This window comes from Halyomorpha halys, unplaced genomic scaffold (genome assembly GCF_000696795.3).
Source record: "Halyomorpha halys isolate HHAL.00 unplaced genomic scaffold, Hhal_1.1 Scaffold76.1, whole genome shotgun sequence".
Classification (NCBI taxonomy): Eukaryota; Metazoa; Arthropoda; class Insecta; order Hemiptera; family Pentatomidae; genus Halyomorpha; species Halyomorpha halys.
In genome coordinates this window covers 1,079,358-1,092,278 of record NW_027110545.1, presented here as the reverse complement: position 1 = coordinate 1,092,278, position 12,921 = coordinate 1,079,358, and the positions used below count along the sequence as shown (strand labels likewise).

General features: G+C 31.6%; 1 protein-coding gene across 2 annotated transcripts in view; it reads left to right on the top strand.

The window, feature by feature from the left end:
- LOC106692901 (uncharacterized) overlaps positions 1-12,921 on the top strand; it is a gene marked incomplete in the record, with an annotated part of 226,376 nt that overhangs the window by 106,256 nt on the left and 107,199 nt on the right. For both annotated transcript variants that reach the window (XM_067048739.1, XM_067048738.1), the window contains 1 exon segment: positions 11,575-11,619.

Here is a 12,921-nt window from a genome sequence, read left to right as displayed (position 1 = left end):
TGGTACTGATCTTACAAGCTTGGGATTGATGGGGGTATATATAGGAGCTGTGGAGGGAGGTGGCTCGGAGTTGTAGAGTCAGCAGGAATTGCTACCATAACTCATTACAAAAGACTGATCTACATGACTATTATAAGGCCTATCTGGACATACGGAGTTGAGCTTTGGGGCTCCACTAAACCATCAAATTCCTCCGAATCTAATCCTTACAGTCCAAAATCCTTAGTAAAGTCATCCATCATGACCTCAATGTCCCATATGTTGCCGATTTGGTCAGAACCAGACACCAATCCTTCCATGATAAACTTCCCAACCTCTCAAATCTACTTGTTTCTAACGTGGCTTCTCCTTCATTACCTAATAATCCTCCTAGGCATCTGAAAAGAAGATGGCCTCGAGATCTTCTCTTCTTGAAATGTTATTGAAGTTCTACCAGTGGGTAGATTCTCCACATGTTTGTATCATCTCTCTATCCCATCTACAGCAAATTTACTTCTTGTATATATGTTATACAGTTGTAAATAACAATAAATAAATGATTAAAAAAAAAAATTAAATTTATATACCGACAGAATGAAAACTCTAGCCACCATGATGGTTCACATGTGACGCCATTTTCATATAAAGAAACAACACTGATCCAGCTATTCACACTTTTTAGATCTTTTTAAATTATTACACATATAGCTGTTAAAAGAGTTTTCATTATTTTTTCCTAAACAATTATGGAATACGATTTCATGAAAGCACAAATTTGCCTAGGATCCATGCTAGCAATGTTAGCAAAATTTGTTGCAATAAACTCGGATTTCTGTCCAGCAGAGATTAGAAATGTTGAAGCTTAAACTAAATTTCAATATATATATAAGATGATGGTCAGGGCTGCGGTCAAAAGAGAAACTAAAATAGTTATTAACTATTTTTTTTCCGACGTTTCGCCCCACTTTTCAGGGCTTCATCAGGGCTAAAAAGATAAAAAAAAAACTGAGAAAATTACAACAATAAGATACATTAAGGCAATTTAAGCGAGGATAAATATTATGTAAAAATAAAGTTATAAGAAATTACGAATAAATAAAAGGAAGGAAAACGTAAAATAATATCAATATAAAATAAAATTGAATAAAACAATGATAAGAATAAAAAATAAATAACAATGGTAAGAGTAAAATTTTTTGAAAAATTGTTTTATTCAATTTTAGCCCTGATGAAGCCCTGTAAAGTGGGGCGAAACGTCGGAAAATAAATAGTTGTAAGCTATTTTTGTTTCTCTTTTAACCGTAACTCTGACCATCTTCCTATATATAAATTTTTAGGGTCAACTATGTATACATATATAAATTTTAATATATTTACTAAAAATACTGTACTAATACTGTTCTTATTTAAGGATGTGTGTTAAATAATCTAATAATATAACCTCTGGCATTATACTTACATCAAAGTGATCTTTACAAAAATATAATCTATTATGCAGATTCGATAATAATTCTGGATTCTATCCCGAAAACGACCCACAGGATTGACTCATGGCTACATTGTAACAGAAAAAATTATAGAATAACGTAATAGAAAACTATAGCCACCATGAAGGAACCTAACTGACGTGAGCTGTTTCTTCCATCTTATCTCATCTACTTCTTTCAATTGTCTTCAGAGGTCTGCGAACCCTGGACTATGAGAGTAGTGATATTGTCATTGTAGTCAGAGCCCTGCAAAAATATCATCTGTAATATATTTTAACTATGCCTGAATTTGTAAATCTGAGTGTGGTGGCCAACTGTATTGGGTTGCTAAATAAAAAGTAATACGAAATACTAGTCAGACAATTCTTTTTAAATTATTATAATATATAGTCATAGTACGGTAAATTTTAAATATATAATAATATTTTATTTTTTATTTCATCCTTTTTTCTATCCTTGTTTTCCTTATTCTTTATGTTTTCTCCATTATTTATCTAAACATCTAATTATATTTTCTCCCTTACCCCAATACACCTTTCTCTCTATAAAAAACTTTAGCGGTATATTTCTCATTTAACATAAAAGATATATTTCTGTATAAATACACTTTGATATCAATTATTTTATTTATTTAAAATTAAACATTTACTTTTACATTATTATTATCATTTGGCAAAATAAATAAGAACATGAATTGCTTTTGTATACACAATGTGTTTGGTAATTCCAATTGCCATATATTGAGACAATGTCAACAACTCAAAATTGCATTCGTTTGACGTTTAAATAGTTGTACTTACAACATCCCAAAGTGCAGCTATCTTTAAGTATCAAACTAACCATGAGACCCAATAGAATTATTATCACATTTCAATGAATTTAATTTTGGCCATTCTACTGCCAAAAATTAAGAATCTGCATAAGTTTCAATTTTTCATATTATTCTTTTTTCTGCCTATGACATTTCAAGATTATTATCTACAAAACGATTTTTTTCTTTGTATAGAATAATAAAAAAAATATACTGAATGCATTGAATATTAAATATCATTTTCGGGTAATGTTCTTCCACTATTTAAAAGGTTGAAATTCAAATCTTCGAAAGAAGGGTTAAAGCGATAGATCCTCATCAAAAGGTTTCACTGCGTCTGCGTGCCACACAAATTTTTTATAATTTATTTTTTATTATTGCCGTTATTTACAACTGTATATATATGTATATACATCAATTAAATTTGCTGTAAGTGATATAATGACATGGTACAAACATGTGGAGAATCTACCCATTGATAGAACTCCAAAAACATTTCTAAAGGAGAAGATCTCGAGGCTTCTTTTCTTCTTTTCAGACGCCTAGGAGAATTATTAGGTAATGAAGAGGAAGCCAGGTTAGAAACGAGTTGGTTTGGGTGGTTGGGAAACTTATCATGGAAGGATTGGTATATTGGTATATATTGCTTCTGGCCAAATCGGCAACATATGGAACATTGAGGTCCTGATGGATGATTTGATTTGGGACAAAGTAAGGAGCATTAAGGATTTTGGACGGTAAGGATTGGATTCGGAAGGAATTCGATGGTTTAGTGGAGCCCCAAAGCTCAACTCCGTATGTCAGTACCACACAATTTTATAATGAAAATCGTGTAATTTGAAATTGATTGCTGGCATAATGTTTAACTGACATTTCATATTGAACGACCAAATATTTTGGGAAATGAACGTTATCATTTTCTACAGCCCTGGCCGCAAGCAACATTACTTCATTACCTTAGCATAATTGCTTCATTCGAATATGTGAGAAAAATAAAACTTTAACAGTGAAGAAATTGCATCTCAATACATTCCCCTTTCCCATGTTATACAGTTCTGCGAATGCAGTTCTGCAGAGGAAATTGCGGGAAAATATTGAATTACACCACAACAATTAGTGCGAAACGCGGAATAAATTAGTTAAGAAATTCTGCAAGTCGATGCGGAAGCGAACGGGTGAATGGAATCTGATGTATGCATGCGTTGCGCAAACGAGAGGGAAAAGAAATCTAATTAATACAAGAAATGGAAATCAAGATAAACAGGTAGTCGAGGAGAAAAACAGGAAAGAATGTTATGAGAGTATATTTAAAGCAGGCCTAAGAATGAAAATTATTACAGTAAAACTTCGCTTATCCACCGGCTAGGTTGAAGAGACGGTTAATGTAGAGTAGAGGACGTTTAACTGAGATATTTCAGGCGTCACTTTAGCAACCTTGAGTATTCTTCGGCAATGGATCGATTCCAGCCGGTTTATTTTAATTCTAGTCCCACTGAATGAAAATTTAACCCTCCCACTTGGGTAAGAATAGGTTGATTATAAATAGAACAACCCTCGGTATGTCACATATGATCAGGTCTGTGATTAAAAAAATAGTTATCAGAAAAATTAATTAATTATGAGAGATAGTGGACCTTGGATGACTTATAAGTCATCCAAGGTCCACTATGTCTAGGAGAAGATGGTTAGGGGTGCGGCCAAAATAAAACACAAATAAGTTGATGTAACTTATTTAATTGTGCCAACGTTTCGGCCAGAGTTTCTAGCCTTCATCAGGGCTAAGAACAGAACGAGATAACAACCAATGAATATAGAAAAGAAAATATACAGTTATCAGAAAAACTGCAATATAAATTAAACTCGCATATTAGGATAAAATCCACTAAAAAAAAACCCACAACGCGTTCTACATGTATAATACACTAGTATACATGTTGACCTCAATTATATCCACAATGTTTGAAACTTCGGTTTGATTTTCGTGGGTCTTAACAGTTGCATGAAATCTATTTTTGAGTGTATGGTTCATAGTTCATACGTCATAAAGTTCTCCAGCTCTCCAGCGTACCTAAGTTTAAAATTTCCAATGAAATGGAATAATTTTTTTTTTAATTGTTGAACTCTTGTAATTCATTGATACTTTAAAATTGTATTAGCTGATTATTCTCATTATACCCGCAGATCTCAGAACGATATATTTCTAAGATCTCCGGGCGGTGCCGGTTCAAGTCCGGCCTGTGGCGTTGATTTTTTTCAGTGGCGGTCCCAAAAAATGAATTACTTGATCCCCTACCATGGTTAGAACAGATTGGTCACCAGTGGATAACTATGATCGCTTTTGTTGCGGAATAAAAAATGTAACTGAATGGGTCCAGAATTTGTTTCTCAACAATTTTTAGTTTTTCTCTTGGGGAACTCATTTCCGAACTGGAAACTTTTACAGTGCTGGAACTCAGTTGTTGATAATGCTCCAAAAAATCGTTGTTTCATGACAATAGTTTTCGACCAGACCGCTTGAAAAGAATAGAAAAAGAAGTTTTGAAGTTATAACCGATATAAGAAGGCCCGAGATGTTAAGCAATAGGCAACCAAAAGCTCTTTCAAAACGTTGAGCTATAGGCAACCAAAAGCTCTCCCAAAATTTTTTAACTTTTTTTTTCTGTCGTTCGTTTGTAGCCGTATATGCAAGAAACATAACCTATTAACTCAGCTATTGCAAGAAAGCGCCCTGTTACGGCCTCTATGACTGTACCAGAGTGGCACTACGGAATGATTGGTGTTTTGATTTCTCTTCTTGTCATTTTCGATCTTATGATGTATCAGGCAAGCCATCTTTTATATACACATATTTATTGCATACTTATATAATATACAATGTTTACTATAAGGTTTTGAGATACCTCTTATACAACTCAATTTTCTTGATACTAATTACATTTTACAGATTTATCTACTTTACACTTTAGTAAATCAAATTGAAGGGTAGGGGGAGGGTACATTATTGAATTAAAACAAAATACATTACATTGAAAAGAATAAAACACTTATCATTGATTTATATTTACATTGATATATGTTTAATTATTTTATGTTTATGTCTACAGGTTGTAGTTTTAGTGTAATTTCCTATTTCTGTGGTTAGAGGGTTTAATGAGTTAGGGTTAGACTGAAAGAAGTTATATGTTAGGTTATATTTAATCCTGTATAGATCTATATTTATTTCAGAATACATTTTAGATATTACAATGTTATATGGATAGTTAATTACAATTCTAATTTTTTGTTTTAATACTTGTAAAGGTATTCCATTAATTTTACAAGTTCGTTCAATTAATATTCGTTTTTCTTTTTCTATTTTTTTGAAAGTATTTATTTTTTCCTGAGATATTAATTATTTCCATTCACTTGCATGGTTCTACCCTATCCTTTCTAGTTTAGCTTCATAAACACGTAATTTAGTAGAAATTAAATAAAATTGGGGATAGTGGACAACCCTATTTCACGCCTCTTCCAATATCAAATGTATTATTTCTAGGCTGGAAGAGTATTAATTGACCGTGTGTAAAAATGAAAGGAATATGGTCCGGGTGCGGTCAAAAAAACTCAAATAGTAGAAATAAACTATTTTAACTGCCGTCAAAATAGCCCTGAAGAAGCCATGCAACGTGGGGCGAAACGTTGGCTCATTAAAATAGTTTATTTCTACTATTTGAGTTTTTTTGACCGCACCCGGACCATATTCCTTTCGTATTATTTCTATCCATGACATGAGGTTCTACTGTTTTCAAATTTATTTTTTTAAATATTTATGTACACAGGATTGACGCCATGCTCTTGTAATGCCTGCCATAGTAGTACATGATAAATTTAGATAGTTACAAAGTGTAAAATGAGAATCGACTTTTTATCAGATGTAATTTTTTATTTATTTAATGTAATTTACAACTGTACAAAATAATACAATAGGTAAATATGTTGTATGTTTTATATATACTTGAAAATCTTGGAAAGGAACCACCTATCGGTGGTACTTCAACCATTAAGTTAAATTAGAAGGTCCCGTGGCCATCTTCTTTTCAGACGCCTCGGAGGATTATCAGGGATTGTTTAGGATGAAAGATTAAGTATTAATGGGTTAGGATGGTTAGGGAGTTTGGAATGAAGAGACCCATATCTGTTTTGGGCCAATTCTTCAAAGAATGGGATGTTAAGGTCTTAGTGAATGAGTTTATTTGTAACGTAATAAGGAGCATCAAGGATTTTAAGGGTTTGGTGGAGCCCCAGAGCTCAATTCCATATTATACATGATTATCGTGGTGTATACTAATAGATGTAATTTTAAACCTTTATTCTAAATTCAGTAAGATATATAACTTGTGACATAAGTTAACAGTTATACCCATCCTTCCAGCTGCCCCTTATCCTCCACAGGACAGACTTCAGAAGAGGCCGACAATTTAACAAAAACTAACGACCTCGCAGAGCCCACCTTCTTCAATTATTCTCAGTTCAGTTCTTCCTTCCGTCACGATTCTATTCTTATCTTCTTTTCCTTTTCTCTTCTTTTTCTTTTTTGTAGCTTCTGTTTCACTTGCGCTCCTGAACACCTGCTCTTAGAAGCAAAAAAACTTATACGAAACCAATCTTCTGGCTACATCTGCCAACAGCTTTTGAAAGACGAAGTGTCATGAAAGTAAACATTACCTTTTTTTTTTTTAAAAAAAAATAATAATAAGTAAATGTTTTTGCATAGAAATATTTTATATAACGTTATATAATCGAGACTGATTTTATTATTTAAATAAAATAAATTCTATCCAAGTCAACTCTCAACACTCTTTATTATCAACAGTCCAACGTTTCGGCCTACCTGAGTATCCTCGATGACAATGCTAACTATATATTCACAGCCTTACATCCAATAATTAAAAACTTATAGAAGGCTATTCTGCCCAGGTCTAATTATATTAGTCAAATAAACCGATGTATGTCTCTATCTCATTTAAAAACAAATTCTTTTAACTGCAATTAATCTAAACACTTATATCACTTACTTGTTAACAATATTAGTTTATTTATTATTTTTTATAATTTATTTATTGTTATATACAACTGTAAAAAAAATATATACAACAAGTAAATTTTCTGTAGGTGACATAGTGACATGATACAAACATGTGGGATCTTTTCAGAGGCCTAGGAGGATTATTAGGTAATAAAGGAGAAGCCAGGTTAGGAACAAGTGGGGTGGAGTGGTTGGGAAGTTTATTATGGAAGGAACGGTATTTTGGTTTGTAATGATTGGATTAGATTCTTTAGTGATGCCCCAAAGCTCAACTTCGTATATCCATATGGGCCTTATTATAGACGTGTAGATCAGTCTTTTGTAATGGTTTAGAAGTTTAGACCGTTTGTCTAGTAAATGTTGTAGTAGTCGGAATCGACGAGCAGTTCCCTGTCTTTTCAGTCTTGTACGAGGATTCCATGTCAGTCGTTTGTCCAGATGTAGTCCTAAGTAACACCTAGGAGGATTATTAGGTAATAAAGGAGAAGCCAAGTTAGGAACAAGTGGATTTGAGTGGTTGGGAAGTTAATCATGGAAGGAATTATCTGGATGGAATTAGGAAGTATCTGGCTCTTGCCAAATCGGCAACATATGGAATATTAAGGTCCTGATGGATGACATGATTTATGACAAAGTAAGGAGCATTAAGGATTTTGGACTGTAAGGATTGGATTCTGGAGCCCCAAAGCTCAACTACATATGTCCAGATAGGCCTTATTGTAGTCGTGTCGATCAGCCTTTCGTAATAGATTGGAAGTTTAGACTGTCTGTCTAGTAAATGTTGCAATAGTCGGAATCAGCGTGCAGTTTCCTGACTTTTCAGTCTTGTATGAGGATTCCATGTCAGTCGTTTATCCAGATGTAGTCCTAAGTAACGGATCTGTTCGACAGGAATAAGTGGGGTATTATTAAAGGATATTGTGGGGCAAGAGGTCATGGGTTTATGACGAAGGGTAAATTTGATTCGGTGGGATTTATTGGAATTTATTTTATTCCAGTTTTGGCACCAACTGTTGTGATGACAATTGTTGTCCTTTATACTAACATCACACAGCCATTAATAGTTTTGATTACCATATTGACCGGCACCCGGAGTATCTACTAATAATCAACTTCATGTGGTCAACTACATTCTTTCAATAATACAAAATAATCTTATGATAGCCATGATGAAAAATAAAATAAACAAAACCTGAAAAATGTTCCATAATGCCCAAGCATCGCTATCTAAGCAAATTTCACAGTATTCAACAATTGTTCGGTGGATGATTGCTATATAACTTTTTGTATATTTCGGACCATTAGCCCGGCGATGACATTATCGAAGGCAATGGCGATATTCAAATTTTGTAAGACTGGAGGACACGGTCTATGGGGCACTCACTATCCATTAGCTACGGCCCAATTACCGGGGCGATCTGGTCTAAGTGAAAATTATTCGAATAAAAAAGAAATTTTATTAAATTATTCTCGAAGAGTTGCCCTTAGGTAAGAGGAAATGATGGTGTGGAAACGGTTCTTTTCGAAATTAAAATCGAAAATGGTCCTCCGTGCAGTGAATGCTATTCAGTTTCGGCCAACCTGAGGTAAACATCATAACTATTCCTAATATTCTTCTATCTTAATCGCCATCCAACAAAAGATTATTTTATTTTGATACTAGTGGACCCGGTAATGGTTCGCTATTGCTATATCTGAGAATGTATATACATTAATTGAATGCTATTAAAATTTTGATATCAATTAATATAAAGATGAAGTGATAAGGCGGTAACTATAGGATCATAAATGGTAATAGCTAACTTCGCTGTATAAACTTAACACTGGGCCAATTAAGATTTTGTTTTTTATTATTTTAGTAAATTTGATTATCTATGATATTGTCATGTGTAAACTACACACCCTTGACAGTTTTTATATAACAACCCTCACTGTGCTTCAATATTACTACTATATTGAAACATTTCAGTCTGGCTGACTTATCAAAGTGTGGTAAAATATTTTTTAGATGTGAAACAAAGTTGATATTCCTATTATCACCTTGAGAAACCATTTTTTAGCCTGAAATGTTTACCAACTGTTAATTGTACTATTCGTTCCTAAAATTGTATAACTGTGATTTACATGTTTTTTTTTTGTTAATATAGTATAAGCACGAAAAAAAACAATTGTAAGTCTTTATACCAGTATTTCAATTTGTACTTCAATTTGAGTACTTCTTCGAAAAACAATTTTCGTAATCACTTTTCTCCTAAATTTCTCCTGCACCTTGACATACCCTCATACAATTATCTATAATCTATGTCTGTACTTATACGTTTAATATAATTATTATATTTATATATAATTATTGTTCCACCTTATATGTAAAATAAAATATAACACGGTGATTATAAGTAAAATAAAATATTACCCGTTAATAATATGTAAAACGAAATATTACATGGTGATCACTATAAACGTTATTAGAAGATTATTGATTGACCGTGTGTATAGATGAATGGAATATGGTCCGGGTGCGGTAAGAAAAAAACTCAAATAGTAAATAATTATATTACCATATTTTATTGAGCCAACGTTTCGCCTCACGTTGCAGGGCTTTGTCAGGGCTAAAAAAGATACAAACACTATAGTTACAAAAAGGAAAAAAGAAAAAAGATAAGTGGAATATAAGAGAGGTATAAAATGAAAAGTAAGATATAATAATAAAAATTACAGGTTGTAAATACTAAATGAAAAGGGTAATAGTAACAGATAGATAAGAGAAGAAATATTAAAGAAAGTACAAATTAACAGATGAAAAAAGAAAAAAAATACAAATCAAATGATGAGACAGAATGTATACCTGTCTTGACGGCAGTGGGAATGGCAGTTATGCCACAATAACTAAAATAATTTTAAAGTAAAAACAGTAAAAAAGTATTTAAATTAGGTGAGCAATAAATGGTAATATACATAATAGAGGGGAAGAAGAGATATTCATAAAAGTAATAAAAAAAAAAAAAAAAAACTCAGATAGAAAAACAAAGGAAAAATAAAGTATAAAATAATAGGAACAAGTGATTAAGAAACACAATATACCAAATGAGTGGGGATACAGAAAAGTGTAAAATATAATAGAAAATTAATAATAAAGTAATTAATATAAGTACTTATATTAATTACTTTATTATAGCGTTGGCTTAATAAAAATAGTATAATTATTTACTATTTGAGTTGTTTTTTTTTACCGCACCCGGACCATATAACGTTATTATTTACTATTATTATTAATTAATATATAATACATTATTTTATAGATTATTACAATTAATACATTATTAAAGTTTCACTTCTCAATCCCATGACTGCAACAATTTTTTTTTAAACTAAAAATATTATTAATTGATATTAACAAACATTGAGACTTTCCAGTCAACACTGAAAGTTTCCTCATAAGTACCATACCATCAAATGAAATGTTTGAAAGGCAGGCGTTCTAGGTTCAATACATTCCTTATTCCTCGTTCAATACATCTCGAAACACTCTTTGTTTCTTTAAACATCCAACGTTTCGGCCATCCTCAAGGGTAATAAATTAAATATAAATTTACACTCACATCAATATTTAAAGACTTTTTTGCAGACTATTCTGCCCAGGTCACCAATGCCAGTCAAAAATACCCTGTTTTGTCCCTCTTCAGATAAGTATTAAAACCAATTTACCAATATTATACTTTGCTATTACACCAATATTTGTCTTGTGATATTATGATATATAAGCAATATTGTTGTGATAATAAAGTATAACAGGGGCAAATTGATTGTAATTAAAACTTACGTAATGGAGTAATTTGAAAATGGTGACTTGGGTAGAAGCGCCTGAAAAAAGGTTTTAAATTATTGATGTGAATGTAAATTTATATTTAAGATTGTCCGAAACTTAGGACTTTTAAAGAAATAAAGAGTGTTTTGTGACCTAAATTGAATACAATTTATTTTATTTAAATGACATTTACTATGTTTTGATCCATATTTTATTTAAATCAAATTAGTGTAGATTTCGCTCTAAGATTTATTATTGCCTATTCTCTTTACAATTAAAACTAATACTTTTATAAAGTTGTTATAACCCCAATCGATTATGGTAAATTTTATCTAGATATTTTATTATGATAAATTCTTTCCCATATTAAAATTTACTGAACCATACATATTATGCAATTAAAATTCAATTACTTTTTTGGTTTCAGGTGATAAGCCTCGACTGGATTTCAGGGATAACTAAAAATGAAAGTGTAAGTAAAAGTAAAAATATATATAATTTATTAATAATCGTAATCATAAAATTATCATATAAAAATAAATAAATTATAACTATCTCAAGTGTATAGATAAAACTACCTCTGATTTCGATTTTAATATTAACCTCATTCAGCTTCCAGAGTAAACCTCAAAATTCAGATTTTGTAAAATTTATTATTCAAAAGCATTCAATAAGAACGAATATTGTATAAATATAAATGATTATATTTTTTCGGAGACAAAGATGTTCGTCCCAAAAATAAACAAAAAATATTTAACAACTGTATATTTGACAAATTTTATCTCGATTTAATGGGGTTTCATCTCGGCTAACTAAACAAGATCCGAAACTACTAAAAATATATTGACAATGTAAGATAATCGGTTACAAAGAAGTAAAGAAATCTAGGGTTGAAAATTATGTAAATATAAGTAAAAACTAATATAAAAATCAACCAAAATATAATATATATAATATTAATAACAATATATTTATTTGTTTATGGGGCAACCCCCGTACAAATTAAGTTAGCCCGTAAACTGCATAATTTAACAATCATTGTAATAATAATAATAATAACAATGAATAAACTATTTGATTAATATATAAGCTAATTAGAAAACAGAATACCCAAATGTTTTTTCAAATATTTATTTATTGCTATTTACAACTGTAAATAATAATACATTTAGTAAATCTGATCTAAGTTAAATTGGAGTGTTACAGGTGTGTAGAGAAACTACCCATTGGTAGCACTCTAATGACATTTTACATTAGCTGGAGAATTGTCAGGAATGGAAGAAGATGCAAGATTATAAACTAGGGGTTTGAGCGGTCAGAGAGTTTATTATGGAAGGAGTGATAACTGGTTCGGGCTAGATCGGTTACATAGGGAACATTAACGTCTTCATGGATAATTTTATTTGTGACAAAGTAAGGAGCATTGAGGATTTTACGAAGGATTTTCGATTGAATACGAGACGAATTTCGAAGGTTTAGTGGAGCCCCAAAGCTCAACTCCATATGTCCAGATTGGCCTTATTACAGTCATGTAGATAAGTCTTTTGTAATGTGTTGGAAGTTTAGACCGTTTGTCTAGTAAATGCTGTAATAGTCGAAATCGACTTGTAGTTTCCTGTCTTTTCAGTCTTGTGTGAGGATTCCAGGTTAATCGTTTGTCCAAATGTAGTCCAAGGTAGCGGATCTGTTCGACAGGGGTAACCCAAAAAATGATTTATATAACCTAATAACAAACAGTAAACTCAAACTGGGATTATCTTCATTAACTAGTGTG